Source organism: Centropristis striata, chromosome 8, assembly GCF_030273125.1.
Source record: "Centropristis striata isolate RG_2023a ecotype Rhode Island chromosome 8, C.striata_1.0, whole genome shotgun sequence".
Taxonomy (NCBI): Eukaryota; Metazoa; Chordata; class Actinopteri; order Perciformes; family Serranidae; genus Centropristis; species Centropristis striata.
This window is the reverse complement of record NC_081524.1, coordinates 21,848,866-21,873,818: the sequence shown is the minus strand read 5'-3', so window position 1 is coordinate 21,873,818 and position 24,953 is coordinate 21,848,866. Positions and strand designations below refer to the sequence as shown.

At 40.1% G+C, this 24,953-nt stretch overlaps 1 protein-coding gene across 2 annotated transcripts in view; it reads left to right on the top strand.

Annotated features, from left to right (window-relative positions):
- Positions 1 to 5,351: 5,351 nt before the first annotated feature.
- sema6e (sema domain, transmembrane domain (TM), and cytoplasmic domain, (semaphorin) 6E) overlaps positions 5,352 to 24,953 on the top strand; it is a 176,154-nt gene continuing 156,552 nt past the window's right edge. For both annotated transcript variants that reach the window (XM_059340224.1, XM_059340223.1), the window contains exon 1: positions 5,352 to 5,527. The gene's annotated coding sequence lies outside the window, so the exon portion shown is untranslated. The remainder of the gene's footprint in view (positions 5,528 to 24,953) is intronic.

Genomic DNA, 24,953 nt, shown 5'->3' with positions numbered 1-24,953 from the left:
AGCCCACTCTCTTCTCTTTCTGTTCTTCAGCTTTCAGTGCTTTTGCTTCCTCAAAGAGACCCATGGGACCAAACGCAAAATATATAGCTTGTGTGTGTTTCTCATAATTGGCTCTAAGGTGACGCAAGTCTTCGAGATTCTCCAGCGGACTCTGAAAACAGGCTGTTTGAATTCAGCCGTTGTGCTCACATGCTCCTCCCTCAGCACAGGCATTTGTTGATGTACTGCAGCATGATTGTCAGTCCTGACTCAACCTATAGGCTGCAGGATCCGTCTGTGAGACTCCTCTCACGGTCACAAGAACATCTTGGATTTGCTAACACGTTTGGTATTTGGGTTATAGGCCCTGTGCGTTAGGGTATTGCGAGAGAGTTGAGCAAGCATTCCACAAAATGTAGTGAAGAAGTGTGTTGGTCCAGTGGTTGCATCAACAGCATATAGCAGCATTGTCAGGATAATAATAACCATCATTCATATAGCACTCAAAGCAGTGGTGGAAAAAGTATTCAGATCCCTTACTTAAGTAAAAGTACTAATACCACACTGTGAAATTACTCCACTACTATTAGAAGTCCTGCATTCAAAACTTAGTTATCAGCATCAAAATATACTTAAACCTCTGAACTCCAGGAGATTTTGGTTCAAATTTGTCAACTTCCTATGCATTCATTTCTGTCTCTGTTTAGCATTTTTCAATCCGTCCTTAAATCAAATGCATGGCACCTTTTTCTCACCACAAGCTTGGCTATTAGTCAGATTTTCATTTTTTTTTAAATTACAAGTATAAAGCTGCCATGTACCCAAAAAAAAAAACAAAGGACACAGGTTTCTATGGAAATGTGCCAATTTTTTTCACTATTTATACACACAAAAACAGCAGAAAATAATGAAATAAATAAATAACTATAAAAACATCAACAACATGTCTATTTGCATGTAAATTAGAAATAGCAATAGTTTAGTACAACGAAAATTCACATTTTAAAAATGGTAGAAACATAAATGGCACACTGTGTAAAGCCCCTATGATGCACTTTCAACTGGCTTTCTCAGCTTGTCTACATATTATATATGAATAAAGTTATCACTGTACATATATTTTCAATAAATAGATGGACTCCAGAGGGATAAAGTATCAAAAGTAAAAGTACTCATTATGCAGAATTGACCCACTTACATTGTTTTATATCTTCTAAATATATTATTGGATTATTATAATTGATGCATCTTGGTTTAATTTCTCAAGGTAGATCTCATTTTAACTACTTAATATACTGTTATGAGGTTTAATTTAAACAGAATGTCTAATCAATCACAATCAATATTATGTTTTTATGTTCAATTTTGAACTCGAATGTAACTAAAGCAGCTAAATGTAAAAAGTAGAAAATTTGCCTCAAAATATAGAAGAGTAGAAGTATAAAATTACTTAAAATAGAAATACTCAAGTAAAGTACAAGTACTTCAAAATGTATTAAGTACAGTACTTGAGTAAATGTGCTTAGTTACATTCCATCACTGACTCAAAGTCTAATGACCATTTATGAACAGTTAAAGAAAAATAGATATTCACATGAGCATCATCAGTCACAGGATGCTTGTGCCATTTCTCTAAATAATTCTTTATTTAAAGGAAGACATCCACTATATTGACATTCCTGCAAACCTTTTGTTGTGTTTTTTCCCCATTCCTGTACACAATGAAGAAATAAATCGTCATGACTGATGAGAAGAATTTCCTGATCTGAGGCTTCAACATTTGGGCAATATATTTGCTAATATATTTGATTATAACACCAGGACACAACAATAGAAAAATGTTTAAAAAAAACAACGATTACAATGATAATAATAATAAAAAAAGATAAATTGAAAAAGGGTCAATTTAGCAAAAATAAATGCAATAAAGACCTCAGCATTTTCAACTAAAACTCAACAAAAAAGTATACAAAACATTAGAGAAGCACTTTCTATGATTCCCATATCTATAATGCATTATAAACATACTTATAATGTATTTTAATCTTGTATATATAGCCTATTATAAAGGACTTTATAATGAAATAAGGTCACTTACATGCATTGTCTCTGCAAGGATAATAGATAATTCTCATTGTAATACATAATACTACTTTTAATGCCTTATTCTTACTATTATAATGCATTATAATGTGATGTGTGGGTTATGGACACGGGCTTGCAAAAACAGCCCTTGAGCAATCATTATGACACTTTATAAGCTAATGTGCAATGATTATTGTTAGAAGGCATTATGAATATTTATCAATACTTACTTACTTACTTATAACTATAGTTTAGATTGCACTGGACATGAGCATCATAGAAAGCATTACAAAGATAGCCTTCATTTCAATATTTTTATTATTGCACACTTTTCTCTCGTATTGACCAAAACCAGCAATGAATTTAACAGAACAACAGCCTGATAGCTTATACCTCTGTGCCACAGAGCTCTATTGTCATCCAAACGATATTTAAAAAGCCATAAATGATCCATAGGGTGACATATTCATTCACAATGAGCATAGCCAGTGCAGTTAATTTGGCGTGTCATGCTAATAGGTTGACTTAAATTGGTCTTCCTGAGAAGCTGAAACATGATAGTGTAGCTTTCTAAATTCTAAGCTAACTGTGTAATTTGCTGGTCAATGACATTTAAACAACTCTTTTTTAACCGACATAAAAAAACAATAAACAGGATGCGCCCACTTCTCTGTTCCTCAGAAGATTATTATGAAAACACAAAAGGAGAACAGCTTGTCAAGCCTCTTTACTGCCAAAACCCTTACTGGCAGAGTATCGTGGTGAGCTGAGGGTAGCCAAAGATTTAGGGGAGTCCACGCGAATCATGGCCCTCTGAGCTCATGTCCTTTTCCTCCCCTTGAAAGAGCCTCACCACAACAGGCAGCACCACACTGCCAAAAGAAACGACTGGAGTAGATGTACTAGTGGTGAGTCAGAGCCGACCAAAAACTCACAACCATTTTTCTGCGGATTGAGGCCAAAGAGGAATGCAATGAGCAAGCATGACCTGAAGGGAGGCCATCTTATTTATTTGACTACCAAGTGGCTAACAGTATATGTATCATAACCAGTGCCGACAATTGCTTCAGGAGCCACTTGAACTGTTGTCCTTTTTTTTTATAACGTGGGAGCATTTTGACAAGAAAGACTGACTGAAATAAAAATGCAGTAGATGAAGGCTGGAGATGAATGAGTCAGTGAGTCCATGGCCATCTATTAGATTATCCTCAAATGCTGATGCAGAGTCACACCAAATGTATGAGCACTGCCATCTCTGCACAGGTATCTTATTAGTGTTTCTGGGAATTACACATAATCACCGCCAGCTAATTAACCATTGATGGTACGCTTTTATTCTTCGCAGGACATTCAGAGTACATGCAGGGTGCAGTTTCAGTGTAATAGGCCCATAGGAACATGATTCATAGGGCTATATTTAGGTCTATATAGAGCCTATGTAAAGCCCTATGAATCATGTTCCTATATGAACATGTTTTTTTAAAGAAACAGTTAATGTGTTTATGCATGATCTTTATTGGTACAGTATGTGCAGGTGTGTGTTGTGTCAAAGCAGAAACCTCCAGGTCGGATAAGTGAAGCCAGTGCGGAAATGCTTTAAAACTGCATTCTTGGTGAAAAAATGACCCTATAGGTCACTTAATTTATTACCTCAGTCAGCAAAAATGTGTTCAAATTGTGTTCAGTGTTTGTGCTTAACCCTTTAACCCCTTTTTGTATCCATCTAGTAATTGTAAAACAAATTTAAAAAAAATTACAAAACACATTCTCTTACAATGTTAAAAATATTAATATTTTATTATTAATTTGTTGTGATAGTCATGATTTCCACATATTTATTCAATATAATTACCATATTTACTTGGAAGTCATCTCAGAAAGTGACAAAAACTACATACTTGATTCATTATTTCAGCATATTTATGATGGAATAACATTAAATGGTTCATATTTACAGCAATGAATGATCAGAAATTATGATTTTATAGCACATAGTTCATTATAATGACATTAGCTTAATACCGATAAGCTAACCATAAAGCGCCAAATCGACCGTTTGGTTGAGATAGTTTTAAAAAGTTGAATATACATTCATTACAGTTTTTTTGTGGAATCATGTAACATTTTTCGGTTCAGTAAGGCGTCCTTTTTTTTACCAAAATTTCACCAAAAATAGGCCACATGTCTGCAGTGATTTTCTTGTTTCTGATTTTTCCTGGTTGGAGGCGGGACTAAGAGGCATACTATTTAAAGACACAGTGACCTCAGCCGCTCCATCAGGTGCAGCTGAGGCTGGATTTCAATTAAGCACATTGAGGAGTCAAGTGTTCATTTTAAAATATAGATGCATTTTAATAACCAATTATTAGCTGATGATATTGCATCCTTACAGCTCCTGATACATTCTGCGAATGTGCTGGTTAAAAAAACAAAAAAAACAAGTTTGAAAAACATGAGGACAAACATATGGGTGACGTCACAGTGGCTATGTCCACTTCCTTGGTAGAGTTTATAGTCACAATGGTTTGCAGTGGAATAAACATTGCACAGCCCTGAAATTACGAGTCAATCAATTAGTTGATGCCACATTATTTTGTTGCCACAAAATAATCAGCAAATTGATAAGCAATTACTGGTTTTAATAATTTAATTAATTCTACGGTTGTGAGGATTTACTTTTATTGGATTTATTTTACTTTGTTTTGAAAATGAAATATATGTAGGCAATATACTTGATAATATATTTGATTACAACATCAGGACACAACAATAGAAAACTGATTAAAAACAACAACAATTAGAATGGTAATAATAAAAAAGATGAATTGAAATAGGGTAAATTTAGCAAAAATAAATAAAAAAATAGTAAGTGGGTAAAATATTGTTAAATCTGTATATAAACCAGCTTAATAGCACACTTGTATGGTGTAATACAATATAATTTAGAAGAAATATAATTGCTTCACAGACTTTTAAATCGCTCCTCCCATGAAGTCAAACTGTGTGTGTTTAAATCCCCTGTCCTGCGCTCTGATTGGCTGGCTGACGTTACAGGGGCCCTGATGTTTAGGCATCCAACATCTGGGAGAAAACGGGAGAAAAGTGAGCCCGAGCTGGGCGGGGCCAAAGACAAAAGCTCAAACGGTTAACCAATCGGAGACGATACGGTCCGAACGTCGCGTCGTGATAGGACAGAACGCCTGTCAAACCTGCTGGCAGGGGGCGTGGCCTGAGCGGCTCCCGAAGTGTTGTGATTTCAGTCTGGCTCCAGTCTTGTCACAGAAGTGCGGGGCGCCTTTTCGCTGCTGTGGCGCTCTGGGATTACTAACCGTTTACCGAAGAAAACTAGCTAAAACTAACAACTCTGCCTTCTTCTCTGCGACTTTAACGCGTCAGTGTCTGCTGAGAGACAACGGCGGTTGTTTTTTTTTCCAACGCTTGGACATACGGAGGAAACAATAAGGTAAGAAGTGGTTCGCCTGCTAGTTGAGGACTTTAGCGATGCTGCTGCAGCTGCGCTTACTTTGCTCATTATTAGGAGTCTGGAGCTTCAAGTTTTCCACAGAAGAGAGGTTATTTTACCGTGCAAATGACGTCCAAACCTTTACATTAATTTTAAACACGTAAACACATTGTTTCCGACACGTTTTATGAGCCTTAAGTTGAATTTGGAGTCCGGAGAAGCCGCTTGTTTTCTCTTTTCCTCGGCTGTGTTTTGGTCATTTCTACTCAGGATGACAAGCCAGTATTAACTGACTGATTTTGCAAGCTATTAGACATTTTTATTGTCCTCCGCGTTGTGGTTTTGACACAAATTTGCAGATTTTTGTAGGCAATGCATTGTGTGAAAGCCTCAGTTAACCAGACCTGCAATAGGCTGTTTAAAAAATCATGTTTTCGCTCTCTGTTGACTGTTGCTGCAAGAGTCCTGAGCAACTTATCACAAATTAGCAGCTGATAACGTCTGTCTTTAAGTGGCGTCTTGCCTAAGATACTAATTGATTCATCATTTTCTGTTACCCTGGTTTATTTTCCAACGAAAACAGGCCAAATGTGTTTACTCCAGACCCTGTTCGTGCAAAGAAAATCAACACATAATGGAGCATTTTCTCCCTGTTACTGGCAGATAACGTTAACAAATCTATTTGAGCTTGTGGGTGTCTAGTAAAGAAAACACTGTTCGGTAACATGAAGCGGCACACTCTGACTTTGCATAGATTTTACCTGCTAAATCATGCTTACTTCATCTGCAGTTTTGTCTTGAAGCCAAACTCGGAGGGAAACGATGAGCTCATTGTTCTAACAGGTTTCTGCTTTTGCACGCAGAGTTTCAGCAGTAATCTGTATTGGTCTTCAGTATTGACTACGATGCACAAAGAGATTAGGAACCCGTGTTTTTTTTCTCTCCCAGGAGCAAATGGTGGTTTATTTATGTTGAAATAGAGGCTCAGGGCTGCTCTTGAGCCATCCTCTGCAGAAGTGGGACTATTTGTCTCAGCCTGGTGTGCATTAGCCCTCTCATCGCCCTCAGTGGGTGTTCAGTTTCAGTTGAGGCTAAGAACATTTCAACAATAAATAAATCTCTCCTATGCACAAACAGAGACAGACTACACCACTACTTTTTCGATCTCTGTCTGTTGCAAGGCAATATGTGCCCTCTTGCCTGACTCAAAGGCAGCCTGGTCCGGTTCTTTTCCTCTGATCTATCCTTAACCTTGCAAAAGTTTTGCAGGCATTTTTAAAAATGCATGTTTGGCTTAAGGGGTACATAGCCTTGATTGAACAATGCCTCTTGTTTTGGCTGTTAAAGAGAAAAACATCATGCACTTCCTGAACCATCCAGTCAGATGTTTAAGTGGAGACAGTGTGGTTGGATCTTGTGATTTTCTTTGGGTTTGCCTTGTCCCCGCTCATCTCAGCTGCTGCAGTGATATCATAGGATGGGGAGGCCGCTGATGGCTTGCGGTTTCCTACCGCAGTTGTACAGTGACTTAGCACTCTGTGCTGCTCGGAGGACATTGCAATGTGGTTTCAGGTTATTTTATTTGACATGTTACGGGTCTGCTGACAAGGAGAGGTGCTGCTTCCCTGCAGGAGAAGAGAGATGCTCCTGTGTAGCCTGACATTGTGTCTGATACTTACCAGCATGTCTGTCTGCACTCCTACTTATATTATGTGTAGCGCATACAAATCTACATTCAACCCTCGTTTGTGCCAATCTCCCACGCTCACAAACAATCAACTTCTTTCTGTTTTTTCAAGCTTTTTTTTAACTCAACACCATTAGAAAAGTCACATTCTGCTGACTGGTGAGTTACAGTCGTAAATGCGAGAGAAAGCAAAGTACCAACAGTGCATTCATTTCCTCGTCACCTCTGAAAATTGCTTGCTCTTCGTCCAGCTCTCATTTTCAGGCCCTGATAGGTCCGTCGCTCAGTTAGCATGGTTAATGGTGCATTTAGCCCAGTGTGTAATTTTATTTCCGATTTCCATCTCGGCACTTGCTTTTAGTTTGAAATGACAAGAGGCCCCGATGGAGGGGCCCCCGCGTGTGCAGATGGCATCTTCCTAATGGTCCTCAGGGTAATGATGGTTGAAATAGGCTCCTAACCAGGGGCTGAGGACTGCGGCCCTTGGGGAACATTCAGCAGGCCTATTTCCATTTTCATCATCGAGATAAAGTGTTCAATATCTGAACATAGCTACATATAACACTCCTATACACATACAGTGTCGGTCCTTGGTCAGAGGGAAGAACTGAATTTTAGTGGGATACACAATGACACGTTACATTAAATCCTCAGGCGAACTTGAAGTTGTTGAATTGCTACACTCACGCTCATTTCCCTGCCATTTCAAGCTCAGTGGAACTTGAGAGCATTGGATAATATTTTTCGTGCCATTGTTGTGGCACTTGAACAACAGCGATTTGTCTGAAGTGTCTCAGACCTCAAGCACATGGCGACATTGTGCAACTGCCGATGTCTGAAGAATGGGCTGGTGCAGCGCCGTGCTTCAGGAAGCAACAGTTAATCTCAGCTTCTCATCCGCAACATATGGGACTTTGTTTGGCCCTGCACCTGAGAGAGGCACCGGTCTGTGGCACCTCATATTTCATTTTGATAATGGCTGGTTACCCGTGGCAACTGGGCAGCCAATGAGAACTCCGTTTCTTGAAGTAGATGGTGAAAAGAAGGAGAAGAGGGTGGGTGAGGAGGATGTGTGCTTCAAGGCTGCGTCCCTCCACCCTCCCCTACCTTTTCCTGGCTGCTTGTGTCCAGTGAAGGGTGTGGGACCCCTGGGGAGTGAATTATTACCTGTCAGCCCCGCAGGCTCCCTGTCATCCATAATCCAGGGCTGACACAGCACAGGCCGGTCCAGGCTATCTGCTGAGACCACCGGGCCTTGGCCTCCAGGCCTGGCCCTGTTTGGCCACAGCTGGTAAGAAATCACATTAACATGTTGCATCAAGCGTTACAAATGCATAGGTTAAGAATAGCAGGCGGACCTGCCTTGTGCCTTCTGCAGCGTGGCTGAAGTGGGTCCTCCATCACTGTCCTAGCTGCATGAGGCTTTTTTCCCCCTTTCAATTGTTTTCAGCCACTCTTCCAGCCGAACAGATACAACTTCTTTACTGTGCTTGGAAAGAAAGTTTTCCCCCTTACTTTTTGCTGATTCGGTGCACAGTATCTCCTGGATATACTAAGTTCATTTACAGAATGCCTGTGGCATGGACATAATGTATACTGCAGCTTTAGTTTCATCTGTTCCCCTATCACTGTTGCAGCATTGTGGAAGTAAAGGTGCATACAGTGGATGTTTTTAGCCCTGACAACCTTTTTTCCCACTAGTACCATCATCAGCTATTAGATTTCAATCCTTGGCAGGCTTGTAATTACTTTTGATTCCAAGAACAGGCGTGCAGTGGCTTACCTCCTGTGGTCCTGGTGTGGTTAGTGCAGGACTGGAAATTATAGCCAAGCTGATGAGTGTGTAAATTATGGGAGGAAAAGCTTTGAGTTCAGTGAAAGGCTAGAGGGAAGCAGAGGGAGAAGAAGAAAAAGATGGCGGCAGGCGGCAGACCGCAAACTGGACAAGTGACAGGCCTCGGTCCATCCATCCAGACTGGCTGTCTTCCTGTGGTTTTGTCGAGCTGTTCTTCAGAAACGTTAACCCCTTGTCGAACATGGACTTGGGCTCGCGCTTGCCAACCCGCCGCGGCCACAAGCAGTGCAGCAGGAACACTGGATGACTGTCTGGTTACGCTTCATGAAGCACGGTGGACCGAGTCCAGCAATTAGAGGGGAAAATATAACCTGTAGCTTGCAGTGTCAGCAGATTGCCTCAGATTTATATTTTGAGCCCGCAAGGGTCTTGTGTCTCATGAAAGAATCTTTGTTAAAAATTAAAACCTCAGTTCCTTTATGTTTTCAAGCCTTTTATTCTCCTTTGTTTCATTTCTTTGTAAAGTCATGCACTAAGGTTTCTGTGTTTTGTTGTGTGGTTTTGTTTAACGATATCTGAATTCTCCAGCCAGACTCATAATACTTGTAAATTCATGCTTTTACCTTCCACACTCCTGTATCAGTTGCCCTTTTTAGATGAAGCAGAGACTACCTATTCACTATAGTATCATAGACACACGCTTTGATTTGTGTAGCAAAGAGGCTGTGCGTGCTACCCACAGGGCAGCTTGGAAGGAGCATGCACAACAAAAAGGATCCCTCTTGAAAGGAAAAAAAAATGACTCATCCAAAAAAGGAATCCTTGTCATTTTTCATGCATATTCGATGTGAAGAAGTAGCTAATGCGGCTTCATATGTGCATGGATTTTCATCGTTTTAAAGGATTATTAGCTGATGACTAAGCGCAACGATCTTCCAAAACTCCCATTCAGCCACGTCACCCACAATCCCCCAGAATCCTGTTTATTTTAAAAACCTTAACGCTCAGTAGGATAATATTAACTCCCAAAAGATTAAGATAATACAGACATCACAACACACTCCCTCCTGCCACTACTGAGAGTACAGAAACATAACTTCCCCCCTAAATCCACTACCATTCTCCTGTGTTTTAATAGGAGCAAGCCACTGAAATAAGGAAACAAGTGTGCCTGTAAATGGCCTCTGGCCATACATACCAGTTATTGATTGTTGAACTCTTAGTTGGGTGGGCTGGGGGACGGCAATAGTGCATTGGTTTGTTGCTCCAAATGATCTCTTAATCACTTCATAATGAGTGCAGACCTCCCGCATCATTGATTAGTCAGCCAGCCTGAAAGTGGAGCAAATCACCCCCCCGACTTCCCAATCTCACGTCCTTCTCACTGGTGGAGGAGAAATCGGATGCTACTGTGAATGTTTTCAAAAGGAAACGTGGAATTAATGTGATTTAAGTATAAAACACGAAACCATAGTTTATAACAATATAAATCTTCTCACCAACTCGATTTAAGTCACTTTTGTATGTTCATTAAGTAAATTTCTTAATGCTGTTTTAGTGCCGAGTTGTAATTTGGAACAATTTGACTTAAATCTATTTCAATCAAATCCTTAAAAAGTAAAAAGCATTGAAACCATTTATCGAACATTAAGGACTGAATTTTTTTTAAATGTCTTAAATTGCTGATACAGGGGAAGTAGTATTTTATGATTTTTTTTCCTGATGTTGCACTGTGAAATTGCAAAATCTCAACATATTTATCATTAAAAAGTGAAAATGACTGAGTGCCTCTCACATTAACGTCACGCAGACCATGATGGCAGAACAAAACTTCACAAGAGCAACTTCTGCCTGTAAATGTTTAGCCGTTGGTCGTTAGCAACATATAGACTGAGGTTTGCACATTCAGCAGATTAGTGTGAGAATCGAGGTCGCAAATGTAATGGCAGAGCTGGAACCCACCTGTGTGTTCCCGTCAAAAACAAAAGAAGAAGAAAGAGAGAGAAAAGAGAGACGGGGATGGTGAATGGAAACACACCGAACACGCCAACGCACATTTTCCTTCCTGCAATCTTGTAAAATTGAGCTGAAATTAAATTCTCAGTGGCATTAAAAGTCTTGAATCTAACTTGCGTTAAGCTGTAGGAACCCTGTATACTATGATATATTTATAGCTGCAAGATATGTGAAACATGAGTATTTAATCTTTGTCATACTTGCTTTGTTTCAATAGTATTTTTCTTTTGCTGGTCCAGTTTTGTTTTGTAGGAATTGGGCAGCACTCAGGGCACCTCAGGGTTTTATAGATGGACAGATATAGGACCTGCTATTTTTTTTCCACCTGAGCAGGAGAGTCAGCAGGAGCCATGGTTTCTTTGTTCTTTGCTTGCTTGTCGAGGAAAAGTGAGCCGAGAAAAACTGAATGGACAATGGACTTCTCACCACGGTACAGTCACCTAAGGTGAATCGGTTGTGTTTTGATTTCAAGTTTGTTGATTTTTATTATTACAAATAACAAAGACAGGCTGTATTAGTTCATTGTGTGATGTTGAATATATTGGTCCTTGGCATCAGTGTGATTTTTTCCCCTACTATTTTACAGACATCTGGCTCTTTTATCTAGAACCAGCTTGTGAATTGCATTTTAATGAAATACTATAACTGCTATAACTCAGTATATATTTTTAATGTAACCTTTATCCATATTGCCCACCTTAGCTGCAGCATCACCTTTTTCCTTATCTCCATCTTCATCGCTAAGTGCTCGTTTCTGTGGGTTTTCTGTGCTCCGCTTCTCAGAGATTGGCTCTCAATCAAGTAGTGTGGGCGGCACCATAACGTCCTTTCCTTGGTTTTTCAATTTGTGAAGTTTTCGTTTCTCTTAGTGGAGTTATTTTCTTTGCCTGTTCAGCCACGGTGGCTATCACAGCTTGTACTAACGGCCCAGTTACTCTCCCATTTCCTCCAAACAAACGGCTGTTGTTGCTGCAGGAAATGTAACCATCCATCTTTGTGCCAGAGGTTATTTCCCTGGAAAGACCTACCAGACACCCAGGGCCTCTCGCCACCTCTCTCTGATTTGGTGTGCACTCTTAAAAAGAGCGCTTGGCACAGCAGACATCCGTCTCGTTTTCGGCACAAGAAGTTGTAACTGACACATGTCGCCTCAAATTGGAACGTCTCATCCTGAAAGAAACGCAGCAGGTCTGTTGAAAATCTCCTGTTTTAATGGGATTCTTTGTCCTCACATGACATGTTTGGCTGCATATGATGAGAAAATCAACACATCCTGCCTTTGGTGACACAGATTGAAATCTCACAACTGATGGAATGATGAAATTGAGAGAAAACAAGCTTGATTCAGACATGATAGAAAACAGGTTGGCTTCATTTAAGTTGGCTGTTGATTTCTGCGAATCTGCCGTCAGCTGCGTCTATTTTGGCACACTTCTGTTTTTTAGACGTTAGTCTGTTGTTTGAACACAAGCGACTTGGACAAACTTCTCTGCCAGACTTTTAATTTAAGTTTGATTTAGGAGTCAGCTGCACGCCTAAGCTCCCCCTTTGTGCAATTTTAAGATAAGAAAACTTTCTTTATGTAGTTTCAATGCAGGTAATCTGGTGAATGCTGTCTGTAGACAGACTGGAAGTTGACTGTGATTGAACAACAGTCGAGTTGTGACACTGAACAATATGCTGAAGTTAAGACAAGAATTAGAGCTGTTTTCCTTTATAAATGCATATGTATGTTACCTTTTGAGTCGTTGTTCAAATAGGGAAATGTCAAATAACTACTGCAAGTTTCTACAGCCTAAAGTGTAGTCTGAATTTTCTTCTTTGCAGAAACAATTCATTTCCATCGACGGAAACTAATTTGCATCTATTTTATTGTCAATTAATCATGTAAAAGTGTATACAAAGTACCTAGTCCTTGACTTGAGCTTTAGAAAATTGTTATTGTTATTTTGCATTATGTTTGACTAGGGCTGGGCGTTATGGTGAATATCTTATATCCCATCTTAGCTCGTTTCATACCTTGAAAATGATATACAGTATATATCAATATGTTGCATTTTTTTCTGGTTATTCAATACATTAATAGTTTATATGAAATAACCACATGGTAATACCTATTTTTGTATACTCCTGTGTAAATAATATAATACTTACTCATTTAATGAAGAATTTGGTTCAAAATTAACAAAACCATTTCAAATCGATCAAATTATTATTATTATTATGTAAATCAGATTGAGACAGTTGTTTGATTAAACTTCACTGGGGCATTTCAGATTTTCACCCTTGGTTGGGTTCCAAGTGAAACTTGTTCTCCACGATTATTCTGCAGAGAGAACCCGGTCCTGAGCTGTATGCAGTGTTGTATTCTGGGTAATGGAGTTTAGATTTTGGCTTGTGACTGGAAGGTTGCCAGCTTGAGTCCAGTTTATTAATCACATTGAACTGAGTTGTAATGTAAAGTGTGATGAAAAACCAAAACCTGAAAAAATGTTGACATCAGATTTTTTTTGAGAAATTTGAGTTAGCATGTGCTTGTTTTATTTATACAGGCGCAGTGATATATTTTATATATGATTTCATCACAATACGATTCCTTTGAAAGTTCAATGTTTAATTATTCATATTTAATTATTGCCCAGCCCTATTTTTTGACATTCATCTGAGATTAGTCTATAAATCAAGATGAAATTATTTAGTATTTGCAGCACTATAGTTTGACCGGTACTGTGTACAGTTTACTATGAAAATCTAAATAAGCAGGTTTGGCAATGATGATTATTGATTATTTGATTGGATGTTTGAGGAGTAGTTATAGTCATTGTTTCTGATTGTGTTACGTGTCCTTGTAAAGTCCAGCAGAAATGCGCTGCATTGAACTGAACACATACTAGACTGTAAAGAATGTTGCAAAGTGTTGGAGAAGTAGTCCCCATTCCTCAGGCTGCAGAGCACATCAACAGAACAGGGGCTGAAGCAAAGCACTGTGGGTTTAGAGTTTGTTTTTTCAGACAAGTAAGACAGAGATTGAATATCAGATTTCTTTTTTTTTTAGGTTTCTCTTTTGATAATCCGCTGCACAGCAATTGTCTGGCTTGTCACATCTTGGCTAAAGCAATTAGGCTGACTGCATGACTGGGGAGGGGGGAGGGGGGGGGTCTGGTGCTTAGTTACTATAGAAGTAATTCTGAGTTATGATCATGTCTCATTGTTGCTTATTGGAGTTTTTCGAAATGAGAATTTTTATGGTCCTGAGACGTGAAATGAAGCAGGAAATTAAAAACCTAAGATAAGCCATTTTTTTTCTGTCCTCTTCATCCAAAGCTGCTGCCTTCACACAGTAATGCCCCATCATATCCCATCCCTGCTCCGCACACGCTCACAAGGTGACAGGTATTCACATATTTAATTTATTTAAGTGTTCAGAGAAAATATGCTATTTTTTCCCCCCCAGCGACTTATCACATCTTTTGAAAACGAAATGGGCTCTCCTCTCAGCAGTGGGCGTACCTTCAATGAGGGACCTGACTGCATCTAATTTCCAAACTTTCCAAAAATAGCGAAGCTGTTTGACCTTGTTCCTTGAAAAGTTGACCAAGTCCCACTGCTCCTCCTGCACGGTACACACTTTAAATGGACTGCATGAAGTTAAACTCTGCCAGCTCTAGTTTTAGGTGAAAGGTTCATTGATGGTTTATAAAACTCAGATTGGATTCCCAACTCTCCTTCTCCCTCAGGCTCTTTATCCGATTTCTTATGCATGCACCCTGTGCTCTGCAGATAGGACTTGTAGCTGATTTTTCCGCAAACAACACTCTGCATACCCCCGTGCTTAAATCTGGAATGTGTTAAATTTAGATATGCAGTGCTTTTTCTTTTAAGATTTAACTCTGAATCCCTGTGCGCCTATGTGTATGAAGTGTTTCACCTGTGTGCAAAGCATTCAGGGGTGGATTTTGGCTGTTTATAATCTATACTTTAGCTCTCACGCTATTATTTGTGTATATTTTAGTGGTCACCATATGTGCAGCGAATATTTGGCTTGGACATGGTGTAAGATAAGTCTGCTCGCCTACACTTAGCTTGGGCATTTTCCTCCATTTCTCAGAACTCCGGGCTCGTTTCCATCGAATCGAGGCTATTTTTAAACTCCTCTTTGGGGGGAGGGAGTGCGGGGGTTTATCGGGGGGTTTCAGTTAGTGTCATATGAATCCAAACTGGGCAGCCGTCCAGGGTGAGTAAAACACACCTCCCCCTCCCCTACAGTGCACTGAACAAGAGAGCGACGGTGTGTGTGTGTCAGTTTATTAACCATGTGTTGACTCACCCCTGCAGCTGTGTCTGTGTGAGTGAGTGGGAGAGAGGGTGCAGGCTTGTGGTCAGGAAAAAAATAATTCATTCTTCATAGGTGCATCCTTATACGGTGCAGTATTGATGCAAAGAAGTCTCAATCATAGTTTTAACATAGTGCTTTTATAAATAAAAAAATAATAAATGTATCCACAGTACAATCTGGAATTAAATTAACTTTTAAACTAAAAGTTTTTTTTTTTTAAATCGGTGTCAAAAATGTGAGTAATATTGATCACAATATCTTGTTTTGCCCTGTAAAAATAAATGACTAATGACGAACAATATGTTGGTTGACTTATCTATTGATTGACTTATTGTTCCAGAACTAGAGCTAAGACGAGAAAAACACCCTGAAGGCATAACAAGCAATTTGCACATCGTTGTCATGCATGTGTTGTTTAAAAAAAACGAGTTTATTAATCTGACCTTTCTCGTGATGGTTATTGATATTTTTATGAATGTCGCCAGTAAAAAAGATGGAGATGAAATATGTCTTACACCCTGAATCAAAGTGAGTCTTTATGTTGTGATAAGCATGTAGTTTCCATCTGAGCATTGGTATTAACAGTTTTGAAGCCTTTTATTGTATTTCAAACATCTGCCGTAGATGAAAAGGATCAGGCTATTTGTCCGAAAATTGGATCAATTTCAGTCAAACTGTGATCCTCCAAACATGAGCACAATCTCAGAGTAATCGCTGATGGTAATTTTAGCCATAATTGTGCAGCCCTGTGTGTGTGTGCCTGCAGTGATTTGGATGACTGCTCGGGGCTGGAAAAACATGTTCATTAATTTACTCGGAGGCTGTAAACTTATTTCCACCAAGAGAGAGACACAAACACAACAACACACCTCCCACTCAGTCACACGAGCCACTTCCCCGGTCCAGCGAATAAATCCTCTTCGGCTGTTTGATCTCTCTTCATTGCTTTCCTCCCTGCCTCCACCATCTCTCCCCGAGGGGCAGTTTCTGGTGACTGACGGCATGAAAACCAACTCAGGGTAAACAAAGCACCCACCGCCAAACCATGCTATTACTTTAATGTCACAACTCAATGACAGGTGGCTGGGTGAAAGGAATGAGGGGCCAATACACACGCATTTTCACTCTCAGTCTGAGGCTGACAGTAGCCCTCCAGCAAAACACAGTCTGCATTGGTGTGGGCCTGTAGCTACAGGTACCAAGAGGACCAAATGTCAGGGAGTCCAGTTTGAAGGCTATCCGACAAACAATGCTACTGCACAGCTGTTGACAGTGCTTCCGGGCAGGATTTTACAACTTTGCATGGTTTTCATGACAACCGTAATGTCTTGAACGTAGTGATGCTTCCAAGGTAAACACTAAAATATGCAAAGAATTTCCCCGGTATATGAACTCTTGCACATTGTTGCTTGACCAGTGATGCAGTTGCACATACACATTCACTATAAATCCTTTTACAGCAGATGCCATCAAAAATATGCATGTGAGTTAAGATGAATTACTTTATTAATCCCACAATGGGAAAATTCAACCTCTGCATTTAACCCATCCTTTTTTTTTATACACACAAGTGAACACACTGCGCAAGGAGCAGTGGGCAGGACATTACTGCTGAGCTGTGTTAGGTGCCTTGCTCAAGGAAAGTTCAGTCCTTGACCTGTCAGTCTTGGGATTCAAACCAACGACCCTCTGGTTACAAACCCGATTGACTGAATGTCCATATTGGCAACTGATGTGCAGTTTTGCCCCAGTCATCCAGACGACGTAGCGGACTTTAAACATTGGATTAGAACTGTTCCCAGCTTTAAAAAAGCCTGATTGTTCTATGTTGGGTTGTTAAAACAACAGTGGATTCAGTGGACTACAACAGGATCCTGATTGTTTCACAGCAGCAGGTGTTTGGGTTTGTTTGAGTGCCCTTGTTAGTGGGTGACTTTCAGGTGAATGCATGTGTGGTTGCCCACAGTAACTTCTGTTCTGGTTGGCACAGACAATAAACACAGAGGCGTATCTATCCAGAACTGATTCAAGTAAAAACAAAGGTTTTTACTAATACACCTCCATATTCTGTTCAGCTGAGAGTCACCAGTTAACAAGGTCACTCATTAAACCAAAACACAGGTGACTACCACTGGACTGAGAACACGATAAATTGTTTGTAACGTCCTGTTTGAATCTCAATAATATCAGCTCTCCGTCTAAGGGTTAGTCTAGTCTATGCTATTTGGTGGTCTGTACATGGCCATAGTTGTAACCATGTAGTGGTTTTTAATACTACTGTTTTGCACTGAAGAGTCTAGAATAAATATTTTGTATTTGCCGACTGTTTAGATTTGCGATTTACACTACAATTTAGATTAATGGTTGATTTTTTAATTCTGTTGTACGATTTTTATTTATACAAACTTCTATATATACATTTTTTTGTCATATCGTCAAGAATATCTTCATTGCAAAAATACCCTGAAGTATCCTGATATTATTTTTGGGCCATATTGCCCAACCCTGATGTATATCTGTCGACTAAATATTGGGCTATTTGTAATGGCGGCTGTGTCTCAGTTTGTAGAACGGTTGCCTACAGATCAGAAGGTTGGTGGGTCGATCCCTGACCCTGGCAGCCTACATGTCGAAGTGTCCTTGAGCAAGCTACTGAACCCCAAATTGCTCCCGATGATGCGTTCATCGGTGTGAATTCCCAATGGTGGCAGGTGGCACCAGTGTATCCTGGTAGCCTCGGCCACCAGTAAGAATGTGTGTGAGAATGAGTGTAGTGTTTAGTGTAAAGCGCTTTGGTTAAAAGTCTCACTCAAGCCTTCTATGTTATGTCCTACAATAGCTGTACAATATGGCAGCTTCCTCTCTGAGTAAGGCTGCAGCAGCTGGAGTCGTGCTGATCAGTGGTGCATGTACATCACAAAGTTACTAGTCTCTGTGTTGTTGCAAAAGTATTGCTAAGATGGTGTATCATGTTGCTAAAGGCAATGAAGAAATAGGTTTAAGAGCACACATGTCTACAGGCATGTGTCACTTTATAAGGTACACCTGCACTATCTATAGTAATTCAATAGTTCTGCCATTAATTTTCCCTATACAAAGTTTATTTTGGTAGTATTTTTGCAGAAATATGTGCATTACAAACACCTCTAAATTCAATGTGGTCCAGTACCACCTTTATCCTTAACCAACCTTTAAACACATTACGCTTTGTGATCTTGAAGCTTTTTGGAAAGTCTTTACTCCCACCACTCAGTTACAAATTCCATTAAAATTTCTTTACTACTGGCTTGTCAAAAAAGGTAAAATTTTGTATAACAAATAGTTTTGGCCACTAACAAATCCAAAATATTAACGATAAGCAGCCTTTCACCCACTGTCTCTCCCAGCCGTCACCATAAAGTCTATACATGATGAACAACCTGTACACTATGATGAGTAAATAATGAAAAACTTACTGTCCTTGAACAGTCCAGAGCTGTACGTACAGAACAGCTGGACACAAATACAATTATGAGAAAAAGTATGTGCAAGCGATGTGGAATTACATTTAATCAAATCTCTTGTGCAAGTTTCATTGACTGTCTAATGGAAATCATGAGTCATTTAACTAGCACCAGCACCCCCACCATGATCTGGCGCACTTCCTGCAGCGTGCTCCACTTCGGTGTTTGCCGCTCGTCAGTCAAAGCCCCTCTGATGTGAAAATTAAATGCGTAGAAAAGAGAGGGACTGACTGCTCGGTGCCCAACATGTGCGGGAGACACAGGTCAGTTACTGCGACGAGGCGGTCCATTCACCAGGAAGATCTTTTTAATTAGGCTATGTTCTTTTAATTAACCAGCCAGCATAATGTCTGTGTCCATTTGTCACCCCTGCTTTGCTCAGGCGGAGCTGGGTGAATATACCCTCTTTTGTCTCCTCGCGGTTCCAGAGGTCCCTGCTTCCTATTATGTTTCCTCATTCACTGAAATGTATTTTTTCTTCTCCTCCTTTAGATTAGCATGATAATACCCCATAGAGGGGAGGGAAAGTGGTGAAGAGCTATTGCAAGACTGCTCATCAGATTCACTGTGTGCAAGGCCGTGGTTATTATCATACTGAATGCACCATCAGTTAAACTAACAGCCTGAATTCCGACATTTATCTCCAATATCATAGACCGACTGTCAATTGCATAGGGAGCACAATGGCAAATTATGGGTTATGTCTTGCTCCTTGGAGTCTGGATCTTTCCCCTGAGTAATTATGCTATGCTAATTCTGCCCCCTCATGCACTTCCCATGACAGAAACAAGGCTTTCCAACTGTTCGGATGTCGCAGAGTTGGGTGAAGTGAAATACGGCCGAAATAAACGGGTTGTTGTCGTACCAGCGGCATCCACGAAACCCGAGTGCATCCTCTGTTTTCTCCTCCTTTTGCTCTGGGGCATTGATGGGGAAAGGCTCAGCTGGAGAGTGTGGTTGTGTTTCCAGGAGACAGGGGTCGGACGCAGGTCAGGCCACCTTGAACTCCTCAGCTGGATTTATTGTGCCGTAGGTGGACGGGGTCAGGTCGCGGTCCGCCCCTCCCCTTCTCCTCAACATGAGGACTTTGTTAGCGTCGGACATGGAGCAGACACTGGCAGCACAGACAAATCCCTGTCACGCTCTCTGAGGCGAACCATGCTGGGGTCAGAAGTCATGTGTTAAAGGGGGGAGGCGTCCCCGTGGCACGACCTGAATACTGATTGATTTTCTTGAGTGGGTGTCAAGGGAGTGGGGGCCCTGCCTGGGGGTAGCAGGGAGGGGTCAAGTCACTTACCACTACCCCATGCAGCGATGTGGAGTGAGGGAATGCGATACAAAGGAAGGGGAAAGACACTCTGAGTCACAACATGCCTGACTCCTCTGCTCTACTGTGTACCTCAGCGGGTGTGTGTTTTCACTTTCCCTGAAACAAGACACCAGACCACATGTTTTCCTTTTAATAGACAGCTGAGTAGAGAAAGGGCAGGAGTGTGGTCTGTTTGCCAGATGATCACTGGGCTGTTGGCATTTGGTGGGAGGCAGAAGAGACCACGCTCCCCATCTCCGCTGCTAGATTTATTAGTTGTTGTCCAAAAATGCACAGCCACAGTGGCCATTGACAATTCTATCAATCATCCATTTAGTGCAGTTCAAAGTGTTCAAAGGGAAACTCCATTTTCATACAAACAGGGTCTTATTTTTAGATTTAACTGTAGTGTGATTGTCATGACGGGCATGCTGCCTCTGTCCTATTTCAGCTGAATTTGAAATATGATTTGATTATAGAAAAATGCAATTGGCAATTTCAAATGGCCTTGATAGTATACAGACAAAGTTTAACCTTAGAAATTAAATTGTGCTCTGTTTTAACTGTTTTTCTGAGTATTTCTTCTACTTTTACTAGACTAGTTTTAGCTTTAGTTTAAAACTCAGGGACGTAAGAAACATCCATCTTTACTTATTCCACAAACAGAGTGCAAGAGAGATGAGAAACACAAACACACAGTAGCAGACAGACAGCAAGAGACGGTAGAGGTGGAGGTCGAGTTGGAGGTAGGGTGGCTAAATCAAACGTCATGACCAGCATCATTTAAGTCGAGTCATTTCAGGAATTTGACACTAACAGCTTCATTTACGACTTTGAGTCAGGACAAAATTTTGGTACATCAGTGATATCCATTACATTTTAAATATTTTCTTATTGAATTGTTAATGATTCATGAATTCACCACATAATTTGACACTATACCTTATGAAAACAAATGGGCTTACATTGTAAAATTCACAATTCAGAATTTTTTTAATGGAAAACTCAGAATTTGAGTAAAAAATACAACTGATTTGCCTCCAAATAAAGCATTTTAGATAGTTGGGTTAACCAGCCATGTGTTTCCAACCATTTTGATTGTCTGACTGCTCTAGTTTCTTGAACCATCTGACTTTATTCTATTGTCATTTTTCTAGAAGCAATTTGTGAATACAGTGTGATCATAAGGCTCCAATCAGTGATAAACTGGAATTTTCCCAAAAGCAAATTTAACCAATAAGATAGTAGAAATACAAAAATGGCAGAAACACAAAATTAAGATACAATTTTAAAATTCTAAAGTTTAAATAAAATGAGTAAGAACAATAAAATAGATGCAGTTAGTCACTGTTTTAATCTGTTTTTAGACTTTACAGTCATTTATTCCTCCCCATGCAACTGTATGGACCACTGAACTTTAACTAAATTGTCTTCTATCAGGGTAAATGTTTAACTTTAAGCCAGTAAGATACTAAATTATAAAAGATGGTGTTTTCTCAACAGTGCTCAGAGGTTTGACTTTTTTCAGAAGCGCTGACATAATCATGATATTTGAGCAGTGATCTCGGGCTCACAGGGGTCTAATTTTGATGAGTTTCCAGAGGACAACTGTAATTATGAATAAAAAAGTTTGTCCTTATTCAGTATCTGCATTGGCAGGATGCCATTTAAATGTCTCCCATCTCCTCAAGTAAAATAGAAAAAGGTCACAAATAAGACTGAAACAGAGAACCCATCATCACCCTCAAACCTGAAGAATCCCTATCAGGGTGCTGGTGATATTTGAAGCTGACTCGTTTCTGCTTGAGGAAGCACTAAACTTTCGCAGCGTCCTCATGTCCTTTCACTAAACCCCTCAATAAAGACATTTACAAGTCTGATATTAAATGGTGCTCTGATCCAGAGTGACTAGACGGAATCCATTAAATTGTCTAAATTGCATGTTTTTGGTTAATCAAGTTGTTGATCTCAGGCTTGAAGCTTTAAAAGCGTACTTCCCCAGCACATAATGTACTTTGGACCGTGCCCCCCCTGCAGCACTGCAATACATTTTTTGTTCTCAAGCTAAAAAAGAAGTCTGTTTGGTGCCTTTGTCTTGTTACAGACTGATAGAAGTCATGGATGTCTATTCAACTGGTTGAACAAAAAAAAAATGCTCTTGTGGCCAACATAGTTTAAATTTATGATATATTAAAATTTCTACATCCCAACAAGGTAATAAAACAAGGTAATAAAACAGGCTGCAGAATGAATAGTTTAATTAAGGATTGGTAAGCGCTAAGAAGATAGCTTGTAAAAGGGCTGACTAGTATATGGTAATGGGCTTGAGCTTTGGATGATCTCAAGAAGCTTCTAATGCAGATCCTCAGACCGGATCAGGCACCCTGGAGTTTTGATCTGGGATAATGAGTGACTAAATCTTCCTACAGTGGGCTCAGTTGATTAATCAAACTGCTCCCAGGGTAGCATTAACATGAGATTGCAGGTTGAGGTTTTTTTTAAGCTATCTTTCCCTCTAGCCTTCTGTTTCCCGTACAAACCCCACCCCGCTGCTACTTTTATTACCTTCAAATAAACAGTTCTTAACAAGTTCTGCTCATTCCTCCCTTGCATTCCTCCGCACACATGTTGCGTAGCATCGTTAATGGGAGCTGACACAACCAGAGAGGTTGTGGTGTCGTCTCCCATCCCACCGTCTTGTATCCATTTACCAGATCAATAGAAGAGTCATTCCACAAGTGTGAGGTTTGAAAAGTCGATGCATCCATATGCAGTCCTGCAGATTATGTTGGCTGAGAGGAAGCCCGGGCAAGCAAGGGAACGAGCGAAACAAGCAAACATCCGGTCCTACGGTTCAAAGGACGAGCAGTGATTTGATTAGGCTCTCAGTTGTGGTTCCAAGTTATGGTTTTTAAATTCTTCAAATTGAGTGTTTATGCATTTCGTCAGGAGTTGAGTCCGAGCCCGGGCTGGACTGAAGTATCTAGGTCAGGGAATAATTTCTCTTTTATAATGTCCTTCGCTTGTTCGGGTCAGAATAACCCAACACAGAAAACTTTTTACATTTAATCAAAACCTTTTTTCTTGGCCAAGACTTTTTTTCTTTAAAAGCCTTTTTTGGCATAATTGAAAATGTAACTCTGGTTGTTTGGCAGTTTTAATTATTATTACATAGTGATACTGACTTGTGAGGCTTGCAAACAGGCTTTTCCAACAGTTTAACAGTCCCTTGTTTTGTGCCTTGTACCTGATAAATTGCAAGTGGATGATGATGGAAGACGTGTTGGCACGACTCAAGCAGATGGCCAGCTGATCTACGTCACTGAACCCCTTCTTGGTTCTGCTATAAAGCACAAACGCACTTTGCTAAATTAATCAAGATGCATTTAGGGGCAATTTGTAGTCTGGGAACTTTAAGTGCCTCTGAGATAGTCTGGAACCTTTTGTTGAGGGGGCGTTGGAATTTGTTTTCCACCAGGCCTTATCTGCCTGTTTGATGTCTTTTGTATTTTTTTTTTTTAAAGCAACTGTAAGTTCAGAGCTGATCTGTTAAGAGTTCTGACAAATGGGGAGTACAGGCCCTTGCTGATCAACATTTCACTCACTGAAACAAGAAAATAATGACTATATGCCCAATGGAATCACACTCTCCAGGACAAACTATTGATGCAAAGCACAGCGCCACATCCTCTCCATCCACGGCTCCTCTGTCCTTTTGTCTAAACAAAGAGAACCTGAGAGCATGGAGGAAAAAGAATAAGCTGGCGAGCTGGCTTTGCCTTAACCTTAACTGAACCATCATCAGCATGTGGCTGCCAGCTGGTGTGCTTGTTAATCCAGAGGATGCTGCCTCTGCAAGTCTTCCTGGGCTCTGCTGCTTGAAATGTGCTGGGCTCGAGGTCAAAACTTCCATCATCAACATTTGTCTGAATTAGTCTTTGTGCAGGTCATGATCCAACTAGGTCATCCATTCCATAGCATCCCCAAAAGGCTTAATAGAAGATTATGGGCAGCTATCTTCAGGTAGGGATAAGCTGCACTGAAAGTTGCTAACTCAAAGATTTTCCAGAACAATGGCCGTGTTAATGAAGCTCTAAAATTACAGTTCAAATGCTTGTTGTGATACCTTTGACTATGTGAGTTTTTCACATAAACCCCTGTGATATTACGCAGCAGATTGCATTTCTGATTGCTTTTTTTATGTTAATGTCCAATAGAAAAGTAATCAGCAGTGACTATGTGGAGCGGGGAATTAAATACATTTGCTATATGTTCAGTAGACAGCTTCTTCAAAAGCAGACATAATAACTTGGAAATCCTAGTGAGGCTGCTCAGAAATTCAATTTTTTCTTGCATATCAGCTTGCAGATGAAATGTTTTTTTTTTTTTGTTGTAATATCGCATGAAGCTTAGTTTAGGTTTGTGCACTGGCAAGGTGAAGATATTTTCCTGGGAGCAGATTGCCAGAGCAGATTGTGAGCTGAGATGCCATCATCAGATTTGGCTAGTTTGAGCTCTTGGATTTGTCAAAAGATTTTGTTCACTTATTGCAAAAGCAACCTGTTCATGCAGACATCACCAATCATGTCTCGCTTCCCCCGGAGTTCAAAAACATTTTTATGTCACATTTTGGTTTTTCCTGATGGTATATGCAGTATTAATGCTCCGCCATTATTATTCATGGTTTGGACTTTTCGGGTTCTGTGAGAAAAGATGCGACATGATTGCTCCGACTGCTCACACAGACTGAGGTTGCATCACTATAAGCTGTCCTGCATTA